The sequence below is a fragment of the Marmota marmota genome, unplaced genomic scaffold (assembly GCF_001458135.2).
Source record: "Marmota marmota marmota unplaced genomic scaffold, marMar, whole genome shotgun sequence".
Lineage (NCBI taxonomy): Eukaryota > Metazoa > Chordata > Mammalia > Rodentia > Sciuridae > Marmota > Marmota marmota.
Window position 1 is genome coordinate 4,547,053 of NW_025999969.1, and position 25,948 is coordinate 4,573,000.

Sequence of the window (25,948 nt, forward strand, 5' to 3'; positions counted from 1 at the left end):
TAAAATATAATGTTAAAAGGTGATTACTGTTTAGCTTCTGGTAGCAGATTATGAGTTTCTTACAGGATATCTTATCAAACATATTCTTTTCTTAATCATGAATACTTTAGGAAAATTGGACATTTTAATAAAACATCCCAGAGGTCTCATGCTTTTCAATAAATTGATATGTTCAACTTTGTTCTTGCCATTCTGTTGGAGTCTCCATCTCTGAACCTAAGGCATAGTTATAAGCACAAATATTAAAATGATGTGTGATTCATCAATGGGTCTTTCACCTAAAGCTGTGACTCTTGCTTTTTGGGGGTTGAGGGGACATTTGATTTGTTTGTTTGTTTGTTTGTTTTGGATGTTTTGTCTTTCAGAACAAAAAATCTTTGTGCTTTTTGTTGTTAGGTGAGGTCATGTGAAATTGACAGTAATATGATATGTTTAAAAACACAAGGCGCGCGTGAATTCAAGAAATACCCAACCCAGAGACAATTTCCATCATCGTGTGCTTATAACATTATATTTTAATCATATAAACATTGGAAAAATGTCATCATTTTGGATACTACCTTTATAGATAAGGAATGATGGAGGAAAACTCTCCAGAAAAAGTTTAACACAGGGCAATTTCGTCTGTGAATTACATATTATAAACCTAATTTACATGTGAGGACATTGATGCTCGGTGCTATACCAACCCTTATGGACCAAATCAATGAGTTGTTTGGATTTTTCCCATCCACATAACATAGTAAAAGCTAAGATTTTTGGAAAAGATAGATCACTGAACCAACAAGCAGAACCCCTGGTTTCAAATTCCCACTCTGCCATGTTCTAAGTACTGTGCAATGGTGGGTAAGTTAACGCACTTTTTCTGAACTGAAGTTTCCACATCTGTAAATGTTGTGCAGTAAAGGCCATTTCACACACTATTTGTGAAGTTAATTATGTGAGAGATGTTAGTTTCCTCTCCTCCTTTCTGTCCCTTCTTGTTCCCTCATTTAGAATAGAATAATCCCTTTGTGTTTCTTCATCAGTTGCTGTGGTGTGAAATGAGAAAATGAATGTGGAAATGTTTTGCACAACAAGAAACTGCTGTGCAGATATGAGAGGTTATGATTATTGATGAAGAGAAATATACTTAGAGCTCAAGAGTAACTTCTACCTACTTAATTGACAGGCACTAGCACTTCGGTTGGCTGAACCTCCTGTCTGCTGTCTGCTTCAAGAGTCACCTGCTTGAGGTAAGAGAGGCATGGTGACTTCTTGCTCAGAAAACAAAGGCTCAGAGGCATCAGGGCCAATAATGCACAAGGTTGATGTCCAAGACAGTGATCTGCCTTCCATTTATGTCTTCCTAATTAATTTTCTTTTAAAATTCCTACATCTTGAGGTTCAATACTAAAAGCATGATTATCTGGATAATCATGATTCAGATTCAATGAGTATTTAATTATGTGTAATATGTTGTATACTAGAATGTTCTTATTGTTTTATGGCATCTGCAGTTAGTATGTGGCAGGAGAACTTTTCACTTAGTCTCCTCGCCCTTCATCAAATGTATTTTTCACAATATTACGATGTCATAATTACCTGTCTCTGATGGGACCAAAGAATATTCTATCTGCCCAACAAATCATCTCAAAAAAATATAATCCAATGTTGCAATAACAACAGCAACAAAATCCCAAGCACACAGATTATGAGTTAAAGTCTTTTGAAGCCCAGGACCCATTAAATGTCATACCACTTTACTGGGGACCCATGCAAGGGAGGAAGGCCTTTGGCACATGAATGCATTGATCCTGAGTTTGCCAAGAAATGGAGATCAGTGTCAGGAAATCATTTTTAAAGAAGTGTCATAGTTGTATGATTTGCAGTGTGATTTTTTTTTCTCTTGTAGCTAACTTGCTGATAGCTGCACCTCCTAGTGAGCTCTCCTGTGTAATTTTTTTTTAGAAGTCTTAGCTAAAGAAAAGGAGAAGTAGTCAACAGGATGTTCCTTAATGTAGTTAGAATGAACTTGGTGGAAGATGTAATATCATCATTTCATGTTTTTTAAAGATTAGTTCTCCTTAATATGTTGTTCATGTCTTGGATATATATCATTCCATGACCTTGAACTGCAAATATATGAGTTTAGTTGCATAGGCCTCTGGAAAATCTGAGGTTGGTTGGTTTTTCCCCATAAGTGGTTTTCCCCAATTATAGGACTTAGCAATTTGGAATCGAGTGGGAATTATGGTGTTAGGTTAATGCAATTTTCAAAGCTAACATTCATTATGTATTTTAAAAAAATAACATACCATATACAAACAGGTGGATGGTGTATGGACTGGGAAACTTCTATAATTAAATCAGACATAGTACCCACTTGTGGTTTTAGATTTTTTATTCCCTCATGCCTACAAAAGAGAGTATTATTAAGAAGAAGGTATAGACAAAAATTAAAGAATATTTTTTGCCCAATCTTTTAGTCTCAGTGTAATCCACAAAATGTCCCTGCAAAAACTCCTTTTCAATGCATTATTTTCACAGACAAATATATCAGAAAAGAATGTCCTGTAGGCATCTCTGTTCACAGTTTTGATAGCTCTCACAGGCAGAGCTTGTTCGTTTAGAAACTGCAGAACCTTCCTTCAGATGCTAGCTGTTAAATGTGAATAGGATAAACTTTGAAAAACGGTTAACTCTGTCCCCTTTCTCCACTGAAGTCCATCTTGAAACTACAAAAGGTGTCTTAAGCAAGCCATGAAATATTCCAAAATCTGCTTGAAAGAGAGGAATTTTGTCTGTCTGGCCAATTCCCCCACTCACCCATTTATCTATCTACCCGTGAATCTCAAATGTATCTTTTGGAGGTAGGAGCTGGTCAGGAAGGAAGGATAGAAACTTCTCAAATAGGCTGAGAAAGGTAGGGAGGTAAATGTTCTGGGGGCATATTGTGGAAATATAGAATAATCTGTGGTAATTAATGACATCAGTGGCAGTCGTGGAGAAAGAATAACAGTTTAAATAAATCATTAGGCCTGACAGTAGAGGTGTCAACAGGTAACCACTTAATGAGTACAATCATTGTTTTTCTCTGTTTTCAGTGTTGATCTACTAACTGCGTCGTTTGTGTTCCCTGTCCCATTTCCAAACCAAATCTATTTAAAGCTGTACTCCATGGAATCTGAAATGGTATACCCTGTTTACTATTTAGAGTTGATACCTCATGTTCTTTAATAGGCAAGATCTGTTCTAGAACAAGGACAGGCTTCTGGACTCCTCTAGACTGTTGATTTTCCCCTTATTTCCACAGGGTGATTCATTAACAAGGATGAATAATAGCTAATTAATTCTCATGTGCCTCTCTAGATTGCCAGAGTGAATTGTTTATTGTAGTTTTGGGGAAACAGCCCTCATCTGCCTTAAAGACAATTATTTATTTCTTAATTTATTTTGAAGGGAAGGCAGGGGCAGTAGTTAGAAATGAACTTACCTCTTTAGTTACCTTGGATAGAATCTCATTGTTTTTGAGATTGAATCAATGTTTTATGTGTCAGAAACCCTAAGAAGCTGCTTCTAATCTAAGCCCTGTTGTCAGTGATGGTCTCCTTGGGCAAGTCTTCCTCCCTGTCTGAGGTCTGTTTCAGCATCTAACAATATACAGAGCTGATCCACTTGACCATGGCATTTCTTCTAGTTAAATGTTCTATTTTCTATTATTTTATTTCCTTGTCAGTCCCTTCTCCCCTCTGCTGCCACGTTTCCCAAATCCAATGACTATTCCTGAGCTCTGTGTGAAAATATTCTTCTGTTTAAGTTTTATTTCTTTGATGTACTACAAAAGCACTTAGTGATTTGAAGGGTATATGTCCCTTCATTTGTTGTTTATACCCCGGTTGTCCTCTAGTTCCAGTGTCAGCTAATTTCAAGCTAGAAAGCAGAATAAACTCACCTTTTCCTCTCTATGATATTATTCAAGGCTTTGTTTTCAGAGGACCTGGTATCAGCACTGCTGTTAACACCATTAGGAGGAGGAGGAGGTTCCTCTTCTGTTGTTTCACTATTCTAGGGTGAATAATTGGACCTGTAAGGAAGTGTCAAAACATTAAAGCCAGAGGGGACTTCAAGACTCGATCTAACCAATTTTTCCATTTCAGAGGTGGAGATTTTGGGGTCGGGGCTGGAATCCAATTTGTCTAAGGGGTGGTCGCCAGTCCTGGGCTGTGGTTTCTTCTTTTCACTTCATAATTGTATCTTTGCTTTAGTTGAGAAATCTGTTCCTTTAAATTGCTCTTTCTCTTCCCAATATTTATGGTTTTGTCTGAAAGACATGACCCTAATCTCAAGGTTAATGTGAGATGTCCTTTGAAGCATAAATGGACTTGAAGCATCTTCATTCATTCCATACAGCTGAGGCACTGATATTTGGGGCTGGCTTTTGCACTCTGTGTTGATAAGTAGAATGTGGGTCTCCTTGTAGACTTTCCTCTAGGAGGTTATTTGGCTCTGACCTCACAAACATCTCCGCCACCTTCCTCCTGTCCTTTTCTGATCCAATGTATTATACGAAGCTGAGGATGAACTGTCAGATGGCTGTGGACTGCACGTCTTTGGAAACATTAATAAAAAGAAGACAGATGAGAGATTGATATACAAGAAGACAGGAGAGTAAGACCCACACACTGATATGGAATTCAGTGCCAGTATTGCCAATTGTTGGGGCCACCCAGGATTTATAGTAGTGTATCACACTTTTCACACCTTCTTGCTGCCTTGGGCTGAGAAGCAGCTGGTAAATTGTTACCAAAACTAAACCCTTATTTTCATGGGACTTCAAGGTCCAGAGAAAAGAATACTAATTATTCATAAGATAAAGATTACTGGATCTGAATACATGTATGAACCACATGGTACAGAGTCTAAGGTTCAAAACCTGGCTTTAATTAATTTGCTGTGACTTCAGTGAAGGCCTGGCCTTTCTCTGAGCCTCACTTTCTCCATCTGTGGTTTGGGTGTTGGTGGGTGGAGGAGAGGATGTCAAAGGTCATCCAAGCTCTGATTGTCATGAGTCTCAGATAGATGCCTTTAAGCCCTCACAGCAAGGTTGCAACCATGCCATGTCTTGAATTGGAAGAGTGTGTGAATTAGAAGTGGTGTGGTTCTCATTAGAGCTTCTATTGCCCATTTTTGCATCCATCAGACTTGTTAGTAAATGAACTTTTGCCTTCCAATTGATAGGTTCCTTCCTGCTTGCTTAAGGCAGTAGTTTCTGATTTCTCTGTGTGTGTATGTGTGTGTACACATGCCTACACACACTTATGTTTGGGGTAGGGGGAACATTATGGAAGTTTGGGATACTCAGATGAACCTGTGAACTATCTTAAGAAAACAACAAAACCCCCAGTGTATCTGCGAAGAATACTAGCCACAATTCCAGGAGTTTTATAGCTAACTCTGAAGGCCATACATGAGTTCTAGGGTAGGCAAAAAATGTTTTCTGCATGAGAAGTCTGAGATGACATGTGGTTGGCACCCATTTCCTTTAGCTGTTGGATTTTTCCCACAGTTCACCTATTGTTCTGCTCTGGTTCTCAGTCTGGCTTAGAATGACTCTGGAAATTTACACGTTGTCAACTGTTAAGTGATATTTTCATACAGAAAATCTTACTGATTCATTAATTAATTCATTCTTTCACTCAAATGAACTTTGAACTCAGAATCTGCTAAGTGTTAGTTACTTTTAATACCTTACATTATTTTATTTAAGTTTATAAAATGGAAAGTTATTTCCTCCCTTTTTTTTTGTGCAAGGAAACCAAACTCAGGTTGAATAATTTGCTCAGAGTTGTACAGTTAATAAAGTGCAAAGTTTGAGTTTAAATCTAGATCTGCTCCAAAATACGTGACTGTCTTCAGAGATAACACTGAATATGAATAAGGACGATGAAGCAAGTTCATAAACCATGGAAATCTCTGGTAGAAAATGGTAAATGGGCCCCAGAGGAATACAGTGATTGTGTGCTGTGGGAGTTTGGTGAGGGACAAGATCACACTTTCTGAATCACTTATATGATAATTCAGTAATTAAATTCTTATCCAAACCTTAAGGCCAAATTTAAAAAAATGTCAAAAGTTATATAAATGCACTATAAACAACTCATAGTTTCTCCTTGTTTTTCAAACTTCCATCAGGTTAGTTGCCTCAGTAAGTGGGATGAGAAGACAAAGGATAATTGGGATCCTAGTGCCCTGATCATACTTGGAGTTATTGACGGAATTGGAATTTCAGGGCTCTGGGGAATCTATTGTTGTTTTTTCTCTGTTATATTGAGTGTGGGACTTTAACAGAGATAGATTTCTGACCATGCCTACATCAGCACAAATGCAGATGTGAGCAGCTAGAATGTGGATTCTGCCAAATTGTAATGACAGCCACATGTGGACAGCTAAAACTTAGTGCTGGTGATCCTCTTCGAGCACATGTGGGAGCCAGGAGAGTGAAAATCAGTGTTGGGGATGGCAGAGGCCTCAGAGCTTGTCAGGAGGAACACCTCACCTTACAGATGGGGAAGTGGAGTCTGATGGGGGCATAACCAAAATTCAGGAAGCAGTTTAATGACTCCCTGGGAGTAATGACAGAACAAGAACCAGACTTCATGTCAGCACTACAGTAATACTGACTTACAGTTTCTGATTTCCATTGTCACATACTGTCACTGATAGGCTGATATACCTGGATTTGGAACCCACCGTTATTACCTACATGGCCTAACACAATGTTTATGATAACTTGGGGGTCTCGGCTTTGTTGTTTGTAAAATGGAAATCATATCCTATTGATAAAGTGATTATGAGGATAAATGAAATACCTTTGTGTTGTTCAGTACACAGAGGTATTATTGCCTGTCATGGTGAGGTTCTAGAATGCTTCCAAAGTCTTACGTGTTTTCTGGTGGGGTTTTTGGGAAATGGAAATGATGGGATTATGAGGACTTTAAGTGGTTTGATCTATTGATGGCTGAATGAATTACTGGGAGTTGGAGCCTAATTAGGGGAAGGAAACTGGGGTGTGAATCTTAGAAGGGTTTATATTCTCCCCCAACCCCAGTCTTCTCTCTGCTTCCCAGCGGATGCGTTGCCAGGAGGTAATCAGCTTTGCTCTTCCATGCCTTCCTCCATGAGGTGCTGTCTCACCTGAGGTCCAGATAATTGTAACTGGCTGACCCTGGATTGAATGTGAAACCTTGAGCCAAAATAAACCTTTCCTCTTCTAAATTGTTCCTCTCAGGTACGTTGGTCACAGAGACAGAAAAGAGAGAACACATTGTCCACGTTATTAGTAGTCCTTATCAAAGCCCAATGAGACAGAAACAATTATCTTATTATTTACAGAATTTGTTTCCTAACCTCATGATGACAGTTCTTAGGCTTTTGCTTCTCACAGTTCTGTCTTAGGACCATGGACATCAATAGCATTTTGGAGCTTGTTAGAAATGCAGATCTCGGGCCATACTCCAGACATCCTGAGTTAGAACCTGTGTTTTAACAAGATCCCCAGGTAGTTCACATGCTCATTAGAGTCTAAGAAGCATTCCTGTAGGCCTGAGACCAATTTCAAGGATCTTGGCCATGACCTGCTGACAATGACTGGCACTCTGCCTGCATTCTTGGGGCATGCAGCACCCAGACCTTCAGATAGCAGCAGGGAACCCTGGGGATCACTCCCAGGGAATAACCAAGGACCAGCTTGAAGGGATCCAGCAGGCTTTATCTTTTCAACGCCCTTCATTTCCTCAGAAGTACTATTCACAAGGGGTCAAACCTGATTGGATTCCAAGTCTTTCCTATCCCAAAGTCCATGTTCTTTTTATTAAATCACAGTGTCTCAGGCAAGAGGAATGCTGGGCTGTGTGTATGATAACTCTGCCTTCCCCATAGTGTGAATATTTCAACACTGGCTGTTTTACTCTATTACACAATTCCTAGAGGGGAAGAATTAATAAAAAAAAAAAATTAAAAGGAACTTGAGCTGAAAGCCAGGATCCTGCAGCTTAATCAGTTATTTTCGTTTTTTAATGAGGGTGACTATTGTGAAATAAGTAATTATTAATTACTCAAAACTAATGAAATATTTTAGTTTCCTTGCTTAAAAAGCATATGGAAGCTAAAAGAAAGCATATGGGTGTTTTTTGGGGAAGCATATTGGTGGATGGACAAATTACAGTGGTGCCAATATGCCTTTGCTTTCTGGCTGGGGCCATCGCTACGTGTGCTGGCATCTCAGTCTTCATGTGTTTGGAGAAATTTTTTTTTTACAAAATTCCTATCTGATGTGTGCCTTGGGTTGCCTCTAGAGTTCCACAGCTCTGCCTCATAAATCTTTCTACCGTGCCTGTGCTCAGACATTCCCACGTGAGTGTCTACTCAGTATAAAACCTTTGCTATTAGTAACTACCATGGGTCTTCCTTCCAGATGTCTCTTTTCTTCTGTAGTGGACAGAATGGTCCTGTCCGGCTGAAGTTAGAGTCCATCTATGCAGTGGTAAAAGCAGAATCCTAAGAGAAAGAAGAACTAGGACCTCCTTGCTTCATCAGGAACTCTGTGCAGCCCACCACTGAAGCTCCATGTGCAGATATCTTTCTTGTAAAATTGGAATGATGATGCCAGTGCTCCTTAGTTCACGGGCTTGGCTGTTGATCCAATTTGTAGTCCATTCCCTTTGTTCATCTTCTTCTTTCTTTACATCCCCTCTCTTTTTCTGTGTATTTGGTCAGTCTGATGAAAAGCTTGATGGATTTGAAGGTGATTGAAATGATTTGGCTTTTTTTGTAATGATCAGAGGCAAAATGATTTTTTTTTTTTTTTCCGGTGGGGGTTACTGGGGATTGAACTACAGATCACTCAGCCACTGAGCCACATCCTCAGCCCTATTCTGTATTTTATTTAGAGACAGGGTCTCACAGAGTTGCTTAGTGCCTCACTTTTGCTGAGGCTGGGTTTGAACTCGCGATCCTCTTGCCTCAGCCTCCCGAGTTACTGGGATTATAGGAGTGTGCCACCGCACCCAGTGCAATATGATATGTTTGAGGAGGTTCCTGGCTGAGTGTCAGAAAACCAGGGTTCTGTATCAAGCTGACTTTCATAAGCTTTTACTTAGGGCCTACAATCAATTTAGCTTGCTGAGAAGTTGAAGGAGGGAGCTGGCAGGTATATGGCTGTGAGTTTGATCCAGGGTCAGTCAGGACCCAGTATAATGTGTGAGCTAATAATGCACTTGGGGAGCAAGAGACTTTGGAAAACTCTTTCTTCATGGAGGTTTCTTATAGAACCAGTGACTGGAATTGGCTTTGAAACATATTTACATAGGTTTTGATAAGACATTACCTGGAGTTGAAGAATAAATCTTAAGAAGGTAAGAGAGAATCTATTTGAGGCAGGATCCAGCAACAGGAGAATATCAGGCATAATTCAGATAATTAGGCATAGTTCACTGAATTGGGTACTTGAGAAAAATCACTTCATTTCTGGTGGACTTCCGTCTTTTCATCTGTAGCATGTGAGCTGTGGACAGATGGTTCTCAAGAAGTCTCAAGATCTTTGGCTAGAGTTCTACAAGAACTCTTGTTCTCAGGCAGATAAGTCACTTAGCTGAACCTGGCAATTGAATAGCAGTGACAGAGCAAGTCCCAGAACACTACTGTCTATTCCTATGTCAGTGCTCCTCTTACTACCCACAGGGTATGCCAATGGTGGGTGGGTGGGGTAGACATTGCTCTAATATTTACTGTATGAAACATGGAGTGTTAAAGTTTTTCAAGATATGGGATTTGTAAGAGACCCATCTATCCCAGGATTGAGGACCCTTCTGCTATAGAAAGCCAACTTATATGTTATGCATTTCCCTCCTTGATGTTTTTATGGTCCTCGATTCCTTGTCTGAAAGACCAGCACTACCCTCCTCCAAGGGAAATCTTCTTTGCCAAGCTTGTTTCTGAATCCAGTCTTGGCTTTCTTTCTTTTTCGTTTCCTTTTCCTTTTTCTTTTTTACATTTGTTCTTACTATGTTGCCCAGACTGTCTTCCAACTTCTGGGCACAAATGATTCTTCTATTTTAATGTCCCCAATACCAAGACTATAGGTGTTTCCTGTGCACCTGGCTCGAATTTTATTTTGTATTGCCACCTTTTCATTTTCTGCTGCTCTGATTTCTCTGGCACAATGCTCTGGGCACAGTGTTCAATGAAGGAGCACATGTCCATGTTCTTCAACAGTTTTTTTTTCCTCTGTTTATTGCTTGTTCTGAAATAGATATATGATGTATAGGCTTGTAGGCCTTCAGAACTGGAAAGGGACTTAAAAACACAGTGTAGTCCAGCCGCCCTCCCAGAGAAGAAATGACTTACCCTACTTACCTAAATTAGTAGCAGGTCTGAGAATGGTGCTCATATCTGATCAAACATTAGAGAGATGATTGGTGCTCGAGTCTCTCCCTACCAGCAGATCTTGGCTGTACTCTATTTGTCATGAAGACCATTAGTAATAATGTGGTCTAGGTGGCACTGGTGCTGTATTAAGCAGATGGAAGTCAGCAGACACTCACTGGCTGTCTACTACGTGACAGGCCCTGTGCTGGGTACTTTGCCAGAGTTTAGCTTGGTCAACTGTCAAAAGCTAGGATTCCCATTCCTATATGAGAGAGACAGGTGGTTTGTAAAGAGGACATTTAACAAAACTCTTACCTGTAAGCTTGGTAAAACTCAATATAGTGGATAGATCCTTCTCTCCTACAATCTTGGTTCAGGGCATGCAGAATGGCATGTAAGAGTATTTTGAGAGGCTTGGATGGTGGAGACTAATGAAAACAGGCAGAGATTATGATCCATACTGAGACCTGTGGTCACCTGGGTAAACAGGGGACTCAATTCCCCAACCCTCTTCTCCATACATGCATCTCTGGAGATCTGGGACTTAGGTCCCTATTATTAGTATTAGCTCTCAGTTGCTCTTCTTATATCTTACTCTCTCTCCTTTCCTAGCTAGGCTTGACCCTAATGAGAATCTTCCCCCACCCCCCCTATTTATTTTTCTTCTATTTCTTTTGCTGCTCCCCCTTCTTCCTTCTCCTGTGTTAACCCTGGTGGCCTAAGGTCTTGAAGACTCTCCTCTGGACTGGGCCATAAAAGAGTTGGCAGGGAAGATGATCCACAAATCTGTTAAATACACAGTAAAAATAGCTTATGATCTATGGGACTCGGTATTAAGCAAGTTGATATTAACGAGGTTTGAGTGCTGCTCTGAAATGTGGCAGCTGCACACACGTACTGGCTGCTTCTCCTCCCTACCTCTGGCAGCTTGCGAGCAGTGTTGCCATGACACTCTCTGGGCTCTGTTTAGATCAGCTATTTTCTGAAGGAGTCCCTGACCTTCCCCACAATAGAAACCGTTGATGTGGTCATGTCAGAGTCTCCTCAGGATCTGTGTGACTGGTGAGCCCTCAGTTGTTACTTGGAAACTGTAGGATGCAGACATGGAACATTTAGGAGCAAGAAGGGCTGTTAAATGTTCTTACTCTCACTGGATGTGTGAGGATACTATGGTCCATTGAGTGGAAGTGATTTGCTCAAGGTCACAGAGTGAAATAGAAACAAGGCTGGGACAGGAACCCAGATCTCCTGATTCTTAGCCTGGTGCTATTCCTACTGTATTACACTGACCCATGCCTGAGTGCCCTCTTAGCCATGAAGGCTGTGACTGGATCAGGCCCAAGGATTATGCTGTTCCCAGGAATAGAAGATGAGAAAAGGGAGAGTAACCCAGCACAGAATAAGGAATGAGGATATGAGGGGGAATGGTATGTTTCTGTGTCCCCCAAAGTTAATGCTTTGGAATCTTAACACCCAATGCAAAAGTTGGTAAGTAGAGCCTGATCAGAGGGACTGGGTTGAGAAGGTTCTGCCATCACGACTGTACAATGCTGTTGTTGGGGGAGTGCATGAGTTATCTCAAGAACAGACTTACTATAAAGATGAGTTTAGCCTCCTCTTGCTTTCTTCCTCTCTTACCTTCCACCTTCTACCATGGGATGATGCGGCCCTGGCCAGATGCCAGTGCTGTGCTCTTGGAGTTCACAGACTTTTTATAAATGACCCGATATTATGAATTCTGTTAGAGCAACACAAAACAGCTAACGTAAGGAGTAAGACACCCAGTAAGTGCTTGAGGTGCCAGTCAGCACTCAGTGCCCATTTGCAATGCCTTCCTAGGCAGAACTCTTCCATCAGATCCCACAGGTCCAGTGGATGCTTGCAGGGCAGGGAAGATAATGTCATGCTCTCTGTTGCTCTGGACACTTTCTTTCCGTCACATAAGAGCTCACTTAAAACTCCCAGTATAGCCATTCATTGTCAGTACCATACTTTATTACTATTATTTTTATATTTTTTATATAATGGTAAGTATTATTCTAAGAATTCATATGTGAAATACTGTTTTCTGCATAAAGTCCTAGAAGACAGAAGAATCTTCCTCCTTCCTTTTTTCCTTTCCTTTTTGTCTATCAATCATGGCACATGGCAGAGACCTAAACACAAAGATTGAGCGTCTAGTAAATTTTAGCTGAGTTGAACTTATTTGGATTACAGGTGACCTCTCAAAAATTGTTATTAATTGCTGGTGAAAGTTGTCTAATTAATTGTTCTCACCAATGTAGATTGTTAAGATTTTGTATGTTCTTATCTAATTTCCATAAAACTCAATATGCTTTTATTATCCTCATTTTGCAGTGAAAATATGGAAGTCAGGTGACCTGTTCAAATTCACCTCCAGTAATATGTGCTAGAGAATTGATTTGGGTCTAGATATTCTGTCTACAAATATTGTAATTTTACTTTTGCTCCTCCCCAGGATGTACCAAAGAGGCCTTATTCCTTGCAAGTGGTTCAGGCTCCTAGCAAGAAGTCTCCAGCCTTTTTAGGTTGTAACATATCCCCTTAAGTGTTTGGGGAAATAATTATAAGGCCTAGGGTTCAAACAGTAATTTATTATGCTTTGGGCAACACTTTAGCTGATTTAGTTTTCCAGTAAGCCAGGGGGTGGGGGTGGGAAATACTGCCTTTCTTTCTTTTTAAATTTGAAATAAGCTTTGAAATAGTTTGCAAGAGTCCTTTAACATTTAACAAATTGGGGTACTGACAGAATATGGAGGAAAGGGTTGTCTGTCCTAGATGACTTGACTGAGTGAAGAACAAATTCACCATTTTTTTTTATTATAAAAAAGGATGCAGAATTTTTGTCTGTATTTTTTTATTGATGCATTCTAGTTGTTCATAATAGTGGGATTTGTTACCTATTCATACATGTATACAATATAATGTATAATTTGGCCAATATCATTCCCAGTGTTTCCCCTTGCAGATGAAGGAATTTTTGAATGTTACCACTAAAATCCAGATTTTTGAATATTTCTGTTTTTGTAAGTTTTTCTCAATGTTTTCCATATTGATTAGAGAATGCCCATGATGCTTTCCTAAATTCTATAGGATTCATTGAGTTTGATAACATTTTTACGTTTTCTGAAAAAAAAAATCACAAATGTGGATCAGTCTTTTTTCTTGCTGTATGTACTCAGAACACCATTGCCTCATTTAAATTTCAGTGCAGAGGCAAAGCTGATCTGTAGTAAGTATTATATCTTGTTATTTATAGATCTCATGTTGTTTCCTTTTTGTATCTTTCCAGGTGTTTAAGAAGGAGGATGAGTTGAATAATAATGGTATGGTGTCCAGATAGAAAGTTGAATACCAAAGACAAATATGCATGTGGATCTATTTTTATATTTTGTGTGTGTGTGCGTGTGTGTGTGCGTGTGCGCTTATGTGTGTGTGTATGTGTTCAGATGATGGTCTATTCATAGTTTTCACAATTTGGAAGTACATAATAACTTTGGAATTAACAAAGAGAAAAATTATTATTTGAGGAAGAGTTAGATATTTTATGTTTTATTTTATAGTTTCAGGTAAAGGAAAAAGTTAGAAAATTGTATCAGTTGGTAGTAGATGAGAGTCAAACACTATGTACTTCCTTTGAGAAGAAAGTTTGTCTTGGGAATCTGAGCATCTCATACACTTCCTAAATTTCTTCAGCTTTGATTGATACCCATGGTTTGCTTAATTCAATTGAATCACTTTGCTGTGCAGTGGTGGTTCTGGGAGCATGTTATTTACTATAAATAGTTCAAAAGAAAGAAAGAAAGAAGCAAAAGGAAACAAAGAAGTAAAAAGCAAAAAAAGCCCCCCTTGGCACCTTTCTTGCTTGGAACATATCTGCTTTTCTTTAGAATTTCTTACATGTGTGTCTGTTTCCCAGGTAGATTTGGAGCACCTGGAAGACAAAAGGGGGCATTTTATGTCTGTTTGGGACAATGGTTTTGGGAGCTCAAGTGTAGTAAGTTAAGATGATCTTTATAAAATCTCTTGCTGGGAGTTTACAAACTTATTCAGAATCTCTTTAGAACTCATCCCATTACTCTTCAAATCCTTCTGCATCATAGACTTTCTGTGGAATGAGGTCCATCTGCCTTCTTTCAAAAGAAAGGGGTACTTCAGGAGTGAAATAGCCTGTTTCCATACTGGCCCAAACTGTTAATGCTGGAAAAGGTTTCATATATTATAAAATGTTACGGAGCTAGAAAAAAATATACACATATAATATATAGAGTGCATATATATGTACATATATATATATATGATCTGTTTCTTGTCACAATATTTAACCCAAAGTACTATTTACAGTAATGAATCAAAATGTCAGTTTTAAAAATATGAAGTGTCAAAGTGTTCCCACGTTGCAGAAAAGTTTGATGTGACAGTTTGTTAATCATATGACTATTATATCAAACGTGTCTCACAATGTTTTTTTGCTCAACACTCTCTCTGGTAGGCTCCTCACACTTTTTTGTTGAATTCTTAGTTCAAGTTACTAACCCAAGGAGCACATTTAGGTTACGTGTCTCCCACACCTCACACAAATGCTGCTATGTTTTTCTGTGCTTAAAACTGAATGGATTTCACATCATTTTAGAGTGGTTTGATTTTGTGCCTGACACATTTATGTATAGTAGCTTAAAAAAAAAATCTCTACTGTAATTTTGCTGTTTTCATTGCAGAACCATCACATGAAACTTTGACTTATAGAATGGACGTTTTGTGTTTCTCTGAGCTGGGTTTCCCAGGGTATCATTTAGCTGTCTGTATTTGTTAGTGCCCACTCTGACCTTGGATGTGCTTTTGAGTTTGGCTTGGCACATTCATTATATCAACTCCTTCATTCTTCTCAAAGGATTGAATTTTAGGACACAGATATTATATATTTGGGAAAAGGCAACACAGTTTCTTTTAAGAAAATTTATGGTTGTGTTGTTTACTAGCTGTCTGTCCATGGACCACACTTAATCTGTGTGCCTCAGTTTCTTCTGAAGAGTTATTAAGTGTGAAATTAGATTAGGTCAGAGAATTTGTAAACTTGTGCTTTAAGAAGCCACAGAGAAGCCTCCAATGATGGGGTGTGTGCAGGGGGCAGTGAGGGCTCTGGGCAAGCCCAGCAATTCTGCTATTGATTTGTTAAAAATTAGAGTATTTTATACTATTTCATTTAAACAAAAGGTTCCACTGACTGGCCTGATGGTAGTTGGTCACCACTGTCCTTGTTGGTCCAGAGTCTGTGTACTCTCACTCTGGATGATTTCCGGCAACTTTTCTGTGGGTGGCAGTACTGATGGTCATGGCTGTTCTGGCTTCTGTGGGAGTTCTTCTAGTGGTCAGGATTCTCTATAATGAAATTTGAGCCAAGAGTTACTGGGACCTCATCTGAATTTGATTTTAATCTGTCCTTCCTATCATTTTAGCTTTCATAGACTTTACAACTTAGCAGATTTTCAGTTCGTTAAAGACCATTATTTAGAACAAGTAGAGACAGGAAAGTACAGAAGCTTTGGCAGGTCTTTTATCTGCTTCTGGTCGAGTATATGCACTTTAGTATTATACGCAAATGAGTTTCAACCAGTTTGGAGAGGAGGGTGAACACCTGCAATTTGAAATCTTAATTCATTCGTGAACTTACACTCTCTGGTGTCTCCCTTCTTCCCCATAAGCACAGTATCCTGAGATCCACTTTGCATGGTGTATCCCTGTGTATATCCCCAGATATGGTGGATACTCGAAAAGGAAAAAGTTGTGCATTATACATCAAGGCAGAAATTGTAAGAATGACAAATGGTCCAAGGGAAAAAAGAGTATTACTATACTCTCCCAAAGCCTGTAAGTATCAATATAACAAAATAAAATTGTAGAAAATATTTTACAATGGATAAAAAAATGGGATAGAGACTCTGGCTATTTTGCCAGATGCCAAAGTATCATATTTAAAGTTCCTCAGCAATCAGACCATGGGATCAGTTTGATTTAACTCTTTCAATAGCTGAAATCCATAAAGAAGAGAATGCCGTTCTTCTGTGAATGACACCGAACACTTTCTTGGAGTGAAATTCTCTAGTAACAAATCTCATAAAAACTGATTTCAGATATAGCAGCTGAGTGCCAAGTCAGCAGTATTCTTTCCCTAAGTCATACATCAGCCACTAGGGATGTACCTGAGTTTATGGGAGGGGGCTAAACCAAAATCCATGTATATTGAATATTTATACAAAATCCAGGAATGATTCCTTGTTTGCTGCTTGAAGAAATTGGTGAAATCAGGCAAAATATTGTAAACAAATGTTGAACTCTAAAAACACAGTTACAATGAAACAGAAAATGTTCTGTGTATAGTTTTGCTCAAAGTAGAACAGTATAATGGATTATTTGGCTAGAAGTATGACAGAACAAACCAAAACCCAGCATGTTAGCTCAATTGTTTGTTTTGATTTCTTTTTGCCTTTTCTCCCTTCCTTGTTAGTGTTTAAAGTCCTTGAATTCAGGAGCTTGACTGTCTTTTTGCCTGTTTCCTGGGACCTGGAGTCACATTTGGGTCATCTATGAGTATGATAAATATTCAGAGAATAGATAAAATGATTTATGGAAGATTGCATATTGAGGAAAAAAATGATGACATTCTGGAAAATTCTGGTATGGCCACTTCTAAACTTCCTGGTACTTTTACTACATGGTTACTGAGTTCGACACTTTTCTGAGTATTTGCATCATTAGCTCAATTCTTACAACCGAACTTTGAGGAAGTTACTGTAATTATCACCATTTCACAGGTGAGAAATTAGAACCAGTAATGTTATATAGTTTACCCAAGGCCGCATGGTTCATAACAGATAAACCAGGATTTGAACGCAGATACTTTTTCTCCAGCAACTACTCTCTGAACTACTAAGCAATATTGTCTCTGCACATCATCATAATTAATGGCACCTTTTGTTCTGTCTTCTTGTGTGTTGGAAGACTAAAACAAGATGGTAGGTGTGAAAGCTTTAGGGAGAGTGAATCAACTGGTGAAGTCGAGTTAGCACACAAATTACTTCTAACTGGGATGGAGAACAGGGACTTAAGAAGGAAAGCTTCACTAGGGGGATGGCAGTGACAGTTGGGTTGACCTTAACATTATGAGATTTTGATGAATGGAGACTCTTTCTAAGGGAAGGGAGTAAACAGTGGGAGAAGTACCCATCTAATGCTGTTTCATTTAGCAAATCTTATCCCAAACAGTGCGTATTGATGAATGGGGAAGGGAAGGTGCTTGTGGTGCAAGGAGAGGAAACCGCGAGGAAGGTCCTGAATGGGAAGATGAAAGCATAGCAGAAGCCTTTTCATATCTTGCAGGAGTTCAACTCTGGGCAAATAGAAGAGACCTTCTTACCCTTATCATGCTTTAGTTCATCTGTTTTAATGCATTATCCATAAATATTAGTCCATGAGGGTTCCACTCTAGACAGAGCAGCCACATAAGCTGGAAAATGCTGTATCCTTTGGCGCCCTCTTAGTGCTGACAGTGTGCATTAGCACGCTCAGTCTTTTAGGAAGTCCTGTGGGAAAGCAGTCATCTTGTTTACTCTGACTCTGACCTTGAGAGTTTTTTTTTTTCCTTTGAGCAACTCTGGTCAACATCCCTTAGAAAACATTCTAGGAGTCTGGCACCACTGTCCATGACTGTAATCCCAACGGTTCTGGAGGTTGAGGCAGGAGGATTGCAAGTTCAAAGCCAGCCTCAATAATTTAGCAAAACCATGTCTGAAAATTAAAAAAAAAAAAAAAAAAAATTAAAAAGGGCTAGAGATGTTGCTCAGTGGTTGAGTGCTCCTGGGTTCAATCTGTAGTATCAAAACAAAAAGAAAGGAGGATTGAAGGAAGGAAGGAAGGAAGGAAAGAAATTAAGAAAAACACTCTAGAAGATACACTTCAGCTAACCAGCTGGGCAGATTTTGTGTTCACTTTCCAACAAGTTGTGTTTCTTCTAAACACAGGTCACCTTAGGGCAGAATTACATCCATTCTCAGGGCACTCAAAAGTCCCATTCTGAAAGAAGTTAGAGCACATTTGCCTACTGAAATTGTTATGTGTCATTTAGAAAGAAAGCTGTGCCTAAGATTACAAACCCGAGGACCTGCAGCCCCTTTTACAAAGTAAAAGCGAGAAGCAGGAAGTGAAGGAGCCTCGGGTTTTGAAATGGAATGTGCCTAAGAATGATAGTTACCAACCACAAGAAGTCCCCTAGTCTGCAGCCCTGAGAACATATTAGAAGGAAACACTTTTAAGAGCAATAATTTATCTGTGGGCCCCAGAGAGGACTCGGTATCCTTGGCATTCTTTCACCCTGTGTTGGACTGTATGGAGTGCCTCCTTCAGGCAGGGTAGGGTGTGAGGAACTTCCATCTTGGATTACCCCACTTAGTCCCTCAACAATCCGCCTGCATCAGGATTATTCATCTCTTATAGATAAGGATAGTGAATCCCAGGTGTCTCACTCATGTTGTTTGACATCTTGGACATTTGCTTTGTTCCTTTCCTTACTTATCTGTCTGCTGCACTTGTGATCCCCCACAAAGGAAATGAAGTAGTCTCAAAAGCCTGTGAAGGTGTCTGCAATGCTAGGCCTGAATCTATGATGATACTCTTGCTCCTTCTGTCTACTCCTCCTCCTGCCCTGCAGACTCACGCTGGGTGCAGGTAGCTTCAGTGTCCATCCTTGTGCTTACGATGCTGCACTGTCTCCCCTGTGTGACCTCACTGAACTGTTTAGACCCACTCCCTCACAGGAGACCTCCTCTTGAGCACATCTTCTATCCCTTCTCTGCTGATATGGGTTCAGTGTTAATGTCACTTTCTCCCTCTTTGGTATACGTCTGTTACCTTCTTGCTAGTTGCCTAGGTTTTGTTTTAACTTTCCACCCACACTTTTTGAACCTGGCATGCATTGGAACCACCTGGGGAATCCCACCCTCAGAGGTTATGGTTCAGTAGGTCTGAGGCAGCGTGGGAGGATTCGCATTTCTCTTGCGCTCCCAGATGACGCAGAAACTCTCAATTTGTGGTCTCACTGTGATTAGTGCTCTTGTAAAATACAGGTCAAGACCCCTGTTTTCCAGGAAATTTAACTAGCTGTTTTAACCCAAAGTGAAGCTTCCTTCCTTCCTTCCCCTTCTTCCCTTGATTCCCTCCCTTGTTTCTCTCTCTCTTCCTCTCTCTCTTTTGTCCAGCTAGCTGGATGGCCTATTCTTTCTTTTCCCCTTTTACTGTCCCCCTTCCTTCTTGTGCCTGATAATCACTGAGATAAGAAAGTCAGCTTTGTAAAAATGAGCCAAAATCTGGATAAGAAATCTCAAATCCTTCATCACATCCTATCCTAGCCTCTTTCTAGCTCTGCGTTCTTGAGCAAACCATATCTTAGGGACTTTGAGTGACCTCATCTCTGAAATACTTATTCTATTTTTTTTCTACTGCCAAGACTCATGGAAAAAAAAATCAAATGAATTAGCAGATATATCAAGCCCTATACAGATGCAGTGGTGTTCCTAGTAAATTACTGTTGGTGTTTTGTTTGTTTTTATGCAGTTTGACTCACTTTATCATTAATGATGAGGCATGAGAGTTTTCATTGACAGGTGGAGCAGTAGGTGGGGATGTTGAGATTTCAGGAAATCTCTTTTAAGTTCCTGGAAGTGATTCTCACACCAGTGCTTGTGAGCTCAGGTCAGAACAATATTACATTTACACTGTAAATTTTCTCCTGCAGACCATGATAATGATTTTGAGGATTACAATCATATTCTGAACTTCTCATGTGAACTTGAGGAAAGCAATGAGACATCAAGAGAGGTTACAATTTACAAGGGCTTGTAGGGTGATTGTTATGGGTAAATTTATAAATCCTTAAAATTTAGTTTTCTCCAACAAGAATATCATACAAAGAAAGTATCTTCCGGATTTTAAGAAAGTGCATTCATTCCTCAAGTACCTAGTCTACAAAGCCCAGTCCTAACACCAATACATACAATAGGGCTAAGGGTACTTCCTTTCCCATTGGAGGCCAAGATTCAATGGGAGACACATGAAATGAATTATCAGTGATATAAAGCAAAAGTTCTAGACGACAAAGGTGAGGTAAGGGTAGGAGGCTGGGGGAACCTGCAGGTGAATATGGGTGTGGGAAGGGCTTACTGAAGGAGCTGGTATTTGAACACACTTTTAAGACTGACAGGTTTCAGCAGATGAACTTCTGGGTAGGAACTTGCCAGTGAAGGAAGAATATGTCAGTATTTGAGAATTTCCTACTGTTTTAGAACTGAGGTTCTAGGGAAAGTAATACATACAAATATGAGAATATCTCTTTTGAAGACTCTCTGCTGATATTCAGGTCCATGTGACCATGCTTATTTTATTTCCTTTGTACTGTACTCAATTCTTTGCAGGATGTTCCTTTGACTACTTTTTTTTTTTTTTTTAAATAGTAGATGGACACAATACTTTTATTTTTATGTGGTGCTGAGGTTCGAACTCAGTGCCTCACACATGCTAGGCAAGACTTTACCAACTAAGCCATAACCCCAGCCCCTTTGGCTACTTCTTGTCTGGAGTTTGCTTCAATGGTCCTTAGACCTCTCTCATCTGCCCAGTAGGCTCCCCAACACTACCAGCCTCCTTTGGACTTCCCTCTTTTCCTGGCCTCCAAATGTTTTAAAATCTCTCACTTTATTTCTCAGCTCTTGTTTTGATTTGGGGTATCAGCAATAGCCCCCCCCCTCCTTTTAAAAAAAATTCCACTGTATTGATTAATGTGTGTGCAGCATCAGCCCTGGGTTTCCCCAGTGTTGAAAGTGTCTGGGTCATCAGCCTCTTAGGACCATGTGTAGCAGTGCTTCTATGTGAATAGTGCCTTTTGTGGCTGAGGGCAGAGAGGGTCACAGTGAACGAAAGAAGCTGTTAAAATCTGTTGGAATGAAACATCAGGTGCTAGGCTTGTCTGAGATTGCAATGTGGGCTATATTCTGTGGCCAGCTCATCAGAAGCTTTTGATGTTCAGAGACTTACATTTTGATACTTATAATAATGTAAGATAAGTTTACATCAACTGAATCCAGGCAATTTCACCATCTACTACATTATTAATTCCAGATGGGAAAATTCATTAGGGCTCAAATTTTCTTTGAGGCCCAACTGTTTCTGAAATTATTATTACAATTATTATCTATTTATTTTTTTACAACTGATGGGAAGAGAAATCTAACAGCTGTGTGATTAGCAGGGCATGAAATTAAAAATGTTTTGCACAGAATCAAGAGGTTGTTTACTACAGAATTCCTCATCTGAGAATTAAGTGTCATTAAGATTGGCCACAAGATGCTCTTTCACCATTCAAGTTCGATTTTTGTACCCAGTCCTTTGCTAAAAGGTCTTTAACCTTTTCTGGAAGGAAAATGCTTGTGGGCCCTTCAAGGAGCAGGATCAGCATTTCTAATGCCAACAGTCAAGGTACCAACCACATTTCTGTCACTCACAAATTAGCAGTACAATCAGAAGTTCAACTTCGCTGCTTTGGTGAAGAATATGTAGGATCCAATTTGAAGAAGGGAGGTAAGTTAGAAATAGTGCAGCCTGATCAGTGTATTGTGTCTGTCTCTCCCCTACTCCAGAACTTTAATGTTTCTATGGGGGCAGGCTCAGATCCCAGGCTGTGAGGTTCATTCTTACTGGTATAGATGCTTTACTTTTGGGGCCCTTTTACAAATGCCCTCTGTTTCTTCTTGGGCAGGAAGAGTCTTCCGCAGAAGCGGTAGAATGTGATGGTCAAGCAGACTAGCAAGAGTAGCTCTGGTTCAGTTTGAAACCAGTTCTATTTGCTTGGGCAAGTTACATGAACTCCATGCAGTCCATTTTCCTCTTATCCATTGGAGGGAACAACCAGGAACAACCTCTGACAATTCAGAGTTAGTCCTGGAAAATGTGCAATACCCTGCTATATAGTTTATAGCTACTTAATGTTACCCAATTCCATTCTTCCCTATACTAAATATATTTTTCTGCATTTGAAGGTCTTTATTTCACATTTGACCTTGACTTGCATTACTTCCAGCTTGGAATGCTTCTCCTATCTTTACTAGAGTCTGTGTGATCCTTATTTATATAATTGTCTTAACTTTGATCTTGTACCTGAACCAAAGGATAGACTTTGACAGAAATTTGGCAGTAAAGGGGAAAAGACATCCTGGGCTGTGAAGTGTTTGAGTTGCGCTGGCTTTCTTCATGTTTCCCTTTGGAGAGCTGCTGTTGTAGTTGAACCCAGGTTCTAACACCAGTGAAGAGTGAGCAAGACCTTATTGCCTCCATGTCCTATATATAAAGTGAACCAAGGAGCATGCTCCCTGGAACGTTTCAAAATCTCTCTTAACAGGGGCTTACTCTTCTGTCCAGGTCAGAGGGAGGAAGAATAGGAGGACAAAGGCAGGAAATGCTGGATGATTGTAGGATTAGATTCCCAGGGACTCAGGAGGCTGAGGCGGGAGGATCATAAGTTTGAGATCAGCCTCATCAACTTAGTGAGACCCTGTCTTAAAATAAAAAATAAAAGGGACTGTGGGTGTAGCTCAGTGGTTAGGTGCCCCTGGATTCAATATGCAGCACTGCCCCCCCCCCCAAAAAAAAAGATTCTTCTTTAGAAGATTACATGGAAGGGCTGGGGTTGCGGCTCAGTAGCAGAGCACTTGCCTCGCACATGTGAGGCACTGGGTTCGATCCTCAGCACCACATAAAAATAACATAAATATATTGTGTCCACCTAAGACTAAAAAATAAATATTAAAAAAAATTACATGGAAGGCTAAGAGAGAGCTTTTATTTATTTATTTTCTTTCTTTCAAGGTAATATGAGTATGTTTAGTGTTTAGAAAAATATCTGAATCTCACTTTTCTCTCCTTATCTCTTCATTTTCCAAGGAGCCAATATTAAAGCACTCTTGTTTTCTGCCTTTAAAAATAAATCTGGGCGGGTGTAGTCAGGAATTTCCTGGAATAAATTATATACTGGGCAGTATATCAGGAAATGTTGAAGGTCATTGTGACAAGGAGGGATGCCACCAGCAGCCCAGTGGTGCCTGGCAAGTGTGTTTCAAACCCTGGCTGTCCCACTTAAGCTCTCTGCTGTGTTTAGGTGGTTTGAAATTTACTGTCACTTTTAGCAAGTGACCTGATGAAGCACTGTAATGTACATGTTGCTGGCCAAATATTACATGCCATGGTTGTAAAACAGCAAGACTGGAGAGTTAGCCAATACTCTAGAACATGTACGTGCAAGTGGTGGAGGTATTCAGGCTGCAGGGGCAGGGAATAAACACAGGCAGTGCTTGCTCTGAAGTTGCTGCCATTGCTCAAAACATTGAAAATGGCTTTTTTTGGGGGGGGCTGCAAAAAGTTATTAATTTTATTTTTCAATTTAAATTTTATTTTTAAAATTTTCTAGCTTTATTATGTCATATCTGGAAAATAAAAGTGTTTATCTAAGGAGTGCAACATATTTCGATATACATTTGCAGTGTGAAATGATTATGATTATCAAGCTAATTACCATATCCATCATCTTAAAAAGTTACTTTCTTTGTGTGTTTGAGATCTACTCTCCTGGCACAATTTCAAGTGTACCATCAGTATTAACTGTGGTTAACATACTGTACATCAGTTTTCCAGAACTAACCCATTTTGCCTCAATGAATCTTTTACCTTTTGATCAGTGTCTCTCGTTCTTGTACCTCCAGCCCCTGGTAACCTCCATTCTACTCACTGATTCCCATAAGTTCAACTCTTGTAGACCCCACATATAAATGAGGTAGATCACATGGCATTTGTCTGTCTGTGCCTGGCTTATTTCACTGAACATAATACCCTCCAAGTTTCTTCGTGGTGTCCAAAGTGAGAGAATTTTCTTCTTTTTTAAGATCGAACAATATTCCATTGAATATACACTGCATTTCCTTAATCTAGTCATTGATTGGGTTGACTCTGTATCTTGGCTGTTGTGAATAGTGCTTCAGTGAATGTGGCAGTGCTGATGTTTCTTCCACATACTGATTTTGCTTTAGGGTGGACCTGGTACTGGGATTCACAGAGAAGTGGATGCTCAGCTTCTTCTTCTCCTCATCTGGGGGTTACCTCTCTCGGTACTGTGTTGCCTGCATTGTTGAGAGAGGTGACCCAGGTAGTGTGAAATGTCCTTCCTACCCTCTTCAAAGCATCTTGTCTTATTTTGTGATCTTTCCCCTGGAATCCTTAGCTCTTGCATTAGTAGTTTCACAATTAAGTGGATAGTTGTTCACATGGATGTTATTGTGGGGGGCATGAGCATTGGAAACTCCTGTTTTGTCATCTTTCTGTGTAACTCTATCTTGGAATTGTCTTTGGAGATAATGGTGAGCCACCCCCAGAAGTCATCGAATCACAACATGTAAAAGCATGAAATCTAATTATCTTATTATGTATTTGAGAAAACTGAAGCCTCAAGACAAACAGGAACCTGTACTGCAGTCTTTCAGTTATGTAGGGGCGGCATCATTTCTCCTTCCTTTCCTAGCTCTCTGCCTGGTATTGTCTTGTTGTCCTTTGCCATAAAGAAAAATTGATTCTGTGTGAATCTGAAAAATAATTAGAGGGAGGGGGAGAGAGAGGGGGGGGGGAGAAGAAATTCCCCTTGGCATTGCCTAATATCACAGGGTACATTAGTAGCAGAGGGAGAGCCCAGTCCTTCTGGAGTGAGGTTCCTTTTACATCCCAGAAAATCTCAAGAAATAGAAATCCCTTTGTGTGTCAAAGCTTTTAGTTGGTTATTGTCACATCTATTAAAAGACAGATCTGGTGTAGATAAAAATAGTGTTAAACATACTAGTTAATATATAAATCTGGTGTAGATAAAAATAGAGTCAAACATGCAAGCTCCTAATTGGATTGTAGAACTTAACTTTTATGGGGAGGGATGGTGTCAGGTATAAAGCGATGTCTTTTTCATAATCAGTTGTCATATTCCTGGCAGCATCTGCAGAGACGTGCTTTGTGGAACACTAGCTCTACAGATGATCAAGTCACTTTGGGAATGCCTTGGTATTGTGTCTACCTATTTTCTGGAGTCTCCATGCATGCTCAGAAAGTTTAACTCTGAGAAGTCTTATAGGTAAAAACAACAACTACAACTTTCATTTCTGTTATGTTAAATTCCGGTTTTGTCCAATTTATCTTATAATGGAAACATTTTGTGGATGATTTCCCAGATTCCTGCTCTGTGGAACATTCTTTGGATAGCACGATTTTATTGTTAAAATTCGTAAGATTCACATCTGTCATCTTGTAATGATCTTGTGTGAAATATGCAGTTATTTGGACTAAATCGTAGACCTCCATCTGCCCTCTGTTCTCCACAGGAGAAATTACAGGTTTACTTAAGGATCAAGCAATTTTCAGATGAAATGTTGATGGGGGGGGGGAACCT

At 39.7% G+C, this 25,948-nt stretch overlaps 1 protein-coding gene across 9 annotated transcripts in view; it reads left to right on the plus strand.

The window, feature by feature from the left end:
* Positions 1 to 25,948, plus strand: part of LOC107154372 (LIM domain containing preferred translocation partner in lipoma) — a 608,084-nt gene that overhangs the window by 113,311 nt on the left and 468,825 nt on the right. For 8 of the 9 annotated variants that reach the window (XM_015499986.2, XM_048804054.1, XM_048804052.1 and 5 more), the window contains one exon: positions 1,172 to 1,235. The exons of the other annotated variant lie outside the window; for it this stretch is intronic. The gene's annotated coding sequence lies outside the window, so the exon portion shown is untranslated. The remainder of the gene's footprint in view (positions 1 to 1,171; positions 1,236 to 25,948) is intronic. 9 annotated transcript variants of the gene reach the window in all.